General features: G+C 40.2%; 1 pseudogene; it reads left to right on the forward strand.

Moving 5' to 3' along the window:
• Positions 1-2,982: 2,982 nt before the first annotated feature.
• Positions 2,983-3,345, forward strand: LOC118654097 (annotated as a pseudogene).
• Positions 3,346-4,414: the final 1,069 nt, after the last annotated feature.

Raw genomic sequence — 4,414 nt, forward strand, 5'->3', positions numbered from 1 at the left:
CTGTTCATCAGATATTTTATTCACTTGATTTTTAGATTCACTTGTTGATAGATATGTATTTGCTGTTCATAATTTTTATCTTTACCTTTTTCTTCTTCCTCTTCTTAAACAATACCTTTCAGCATTTCATATAATACTGGTTTGGTGGTAATGAACTCCTTTAGCTTTTTCTTATCTGTGAAGCTCTTTATCTGACCTCCAATTCTGAATGATAGCTTTGCTGGATAAAGTAATCTTGGTTGTAGGTTTTTGCTATTCATCACTTTGAATATTTCTTGCCACTTCCTTCTGGCCTGCATAGTTTCTGTTGAGAAATCAGCTGACAGTTGTATGGGTACTCCCTTGTAGGTAACTGACTGTTTTTCTCTTGCTGCTTTTAAGATTCTCTCTTTGTCTTTTGCTCTTGGCATTTTAATTATGATGTGTCTTGGTGTGGTCCTCTTTGGATTCCTTTTGTTTGGGGTTCTCTGTGCATCCTGGACTTGTAAGTCTATTTCTTTCACCAGGTAGGGGAAGTTTTCTGTCATTATTTTTTCAAATAGGTTTTCAATATCTTTCTCTCTCTCTTCTTCTGGCACCCCTATAATTCTGATGTTGGTACACTTGAAGTTGTCCCAGAGGCTACTTACAGTATCTTCATATTTTTGGATTCTTTTTTCTTTTTGCTTTTCTGGTTGGGTATTTTTTGCTTCTTCATATTTCAAATCTGTGACTTGATTCTTGGGATCCTCTTGTCTGCTGTTGGATCTCTGTATATTATTCTTTATTTCAGTCAGTGTATGCTTAATTTCTAGTTGGTCTTTTTTCATATTTTCCAGGGTCTCACTAAATTTATCGGCAGTTTCTAGAAAATTCTTGAAAAACCTTATAACCGTGATTTTAAACTCTATATACAGTAGTTTGCTTTCCTCCATTTCTGTCATTTGTGACCTGTTTGTTTCCGCATTTTTTATGCTTCCCTGTGTTGATAGAGTGGCTTTGTGTGCTAGGTGTCCTATAGGACCCAGTGGCTCAGCTTCCCCAATTACCTGAGGTTGACACTCTTGGTGCACCCGTTTGTGGGCTTTGTGCACAGTCTTGTTGTAGTTAAGCCTTAATTGTTGTAGGTATCACTGGGAGGAATTGACCTCCAGGCCAATTGTCTGTCAGAATTAGCTGTGTCTGCAGTGGGAGAAATTCTGTGCTGGAGACACCCTTCTGAGGCAAGACTTGCTTCAGTGGGGCTTTGGTGCTCACTGAGTCTGCCCCCTGAGTGTGTCCCTTATGGATCTGAGGAGTTGTAATCTGGATGGTCCCACTCTGACCACTGGGTACACTGGCTCTTGGATCTCTAAAGAGGTGCTAATTCAGCCTCTGCCTGAGGCTACCCAGCAGGATCCCAGCTGTGAAGCAATGCAAGCTGCTGTGGGGCCTTGGGCCTTCTTTTGGAAGTTCTGGGTTTCTCTGACCCAGCTGCAGTTTGTTAGGTAATTTTCAGATTGCAAAGGGCCAGGCCTTTCATATGCAAAAGCCTCTGAGCACAGCTTGGGTGGGGCGGGGTCTCAGGGGATCAACAGGGTGGAGTAAGCAGCAATGGCTGGTCCTCAGTCCTACCCTAAAAGGCCCGGCTTCTCAGTGTCCCAGTAATCGCTGCAAGTACCTCTGAGAGAAAGCCGCCCTCGAGTTCCGACCGATGCCAGACAGTCCAGTTTCTCCTGTATGAGTCTGGAGAGTTCAGAGCAGTCAGGTGCTTGAGACTCCCTCCCGATTGAAAAAGACAACAGTGTCCTCAGCTGCCAGCCCTTTCCACGTACGCCTCAGTACCTCTGCACTTTACTTCCACACCTCTTCTGAGTCTCAGTGTGCTTTTCTCTTTCCTTCTAGTTGTAGAATTTCCACTCAGCCAGCCTTCCTGTGGTTCTGGATGATGTCCGTTTTGTCTTTTAGTTGTATTTTTGAAGTGGTTGTGCGAGGCAGCAATTTCCAGTGTTTACCTATGTTGCCATCTTGGTTTCTCTATTTTTATTGTTGATAGCATTAAATAAATCTCTCATCCCCCCCCTTTACCCCCCTCCTTCCATCCCCTACCCTCCCCCCCACCCCCAGATCTTCAGTACCCTATTGCCCATGTCGATCTTTTTAAATGTATTGCTGGTTCTAATTTGCTAATAATTTGTTAAGAATTTTAGCATCTATAGTCATCAGGGATATTGCCCTGTAATTCTGTTTCTTTGTAGTATCTTTATATGGTTTAGGAATTAGGATAAAGCTGGCCTTGTAAAAAATCCTCTTGGATTTTTGGAATAACTTGTGGAGGACAGGTGTTAGATCTTCTTTGAGTGTTTGGCAAAGCTTGACTTAAAGCCGTCTGGTCCAGATCATTTGTTTTCTGGGTGTTTTTTTTTTAAATTAATTTATTTATTTTTATTTTTATTTTTTATTACTGATTCGATTTCATTAGCTGTTATCAGCCTATTCCAGTTTTCTGATTCTTCCTGATTCAGTGTTGGAAGGCTATTTGTCTAGGAATTTGTCAATTTTGTCCAGGTTGTCCAGCTTGTTGGCATATAGTTGTTCATAGCATATTTTACAATCCTTTGAATTTCTTTTTAGTTGTGGCTTTGCCTCTTTCATTTCTCATTTTATTTTATTTTAGGCCTCTTTGTTTCTTGATGAAAGGGTCATCAATCTTGTTTATCTTTTCAAAGAACCAGCTCTTGGTATCATTAATCTTTTGTATTGTGTTTTGTTTTGTTTTTCCGTAACTCTGTGTCATTCGTTTCCACTCAATTTTTTTTATTTCCTTCCTATTACTTATGGTGGGCTTTTATTGTTGTTCTTATCTTAATTCTTTTAAATGTAGGGTTACAGCCCCCTTTCCCCAGCTGCTGGTAAGGTGCTCGGTTCTTCCAAGGAAGCTAAGGCCGCGTTGGGGTGAGGCCCTCACTTCATCCGGCAACTATCACCACCCCCAACAGTGCTCGCCCAGTACTCACCCTCACCATGGCCTCAGTCTCGGAGCTCACCTGCATCTACTGGGCCCTGATCCTGCACTATGATGAAGTGATGGTGACAGAGGATAAGATAAATGCCCTCATGAAAGCAGCTGGTGTAAAAGTTGGACCTTCCAGCCAGGCTTGTTTGCAAAGGCTCTGGCCAATGTCAACATTGGGAGTCTCATCTGCAATGTAGGGGCTGGTGGACCTGCCCCTGCAGCAAGTGCTGCACCAGCAGGAGGTCCTGCCCCCTCCACCGCTGCTGCCCCAGCTGAGGAGAAGAAAGTGGAAGCAAAGAAAGAAGAATCTGAGGAGTCTGATGATGACATGGGCTTTGGTCTTTTTTACTAAACTGGCTCTTTTGTAACACAGTCAATAAAAGCTGACCCCTGTTAAAAAAATGTAGGGTTACATTGTTTATTTGAGCTTTTTTGTATTTCTTGAGGTAGGCCTATAATGTTATGAATTTCCCTCAGAGGACTGCTTTAGCTGTGTCCCATAGATTCTGGGTTGTTGTGTGTTCATTTTCTTTTGTATCCAGGAAGTTTTTGATTTTTTCCTTGATCTCATTGGTAATCTTTTTATAGTTTACTAATATAGTATTTAGCCTCCATGTGTTTGAATGATTTTGAGTTTTTTTTTTTTAATTTACTTGATTTCTAGGTTCATGTCAATGTCATCGAAGAAAATGCTTGATATGATTTCAATCTTTCTGAATTTGTTAAGGCTTTTATTGTGTCCTAACATATAGTCTACCTTTGAGAATGATCCATGTGCACTTGCTGATTTTTTTGTCTGGAAGATCTATGCATTTATGTCACTGTGGTGTTTAAGTCCTCTACTATGACTCTATTGCTTACAATCTCTCCCTTAAAGTCATACAGATGTTTGTTTGATTTTTAAATATATATTTAGGTGCTCCTGTATTGGGTGCATATATGTTAACAAGGGTAATATTTTGTTGTTGGATTGATGCCTTTAGTATTATGTTGTGACCTTCTTTGTCTCTTTTATGGCCTTTGTTTTGAAGTCTATTTTTTTCATCCCTACATGTTCATCCTCTGTGAGTCTTTTGTTCTGGGGTGGGATTCTTGTAGACAGCACATATATGCGTCATACTTTCTTATCCATTCAGCTACCCTTTGTCTTTTGATTGGAGCATTTAATCCATTTACACTGTTTATTATCAATAGGTAATTATTTATCACCATGTTTATTCTTTAGGCCTATGCTTCTCTCACTTTCTCTGTTTCTTCTTTATATTACACCAGTCCCTTTAACATTTCTTGCAATTCTGGTTTGGTGGTAATAAAATCCTTTGGCTCTTCTTTGTTTGGGAAAATCTATATTTCACTTTCAATTTTAAATGTTAGCCTTGCTGGATAATGAGGTCTTGGATTTAGTACCTTGATTTTCATTACTTTGTATACTTCATGCCA

The sequence above is a fragment of the Myotis myotis genome, unplaced genomic scaffold, assembly GCF_014108235.1.
Source record: "Myotis myotis isolate mMyoMyo1 unplaced genomic scaffold, mMyoMyo1.p scaffold_m19_p_4, whole genome shotgun sequence".
Taxonomy (NCBI): domain Eukaryota; kingdom Metazoa; phylum Chordata; class Mammalia; order Chiroptera; family Vespertilionidae; genus Myotis; species Myotis myotis.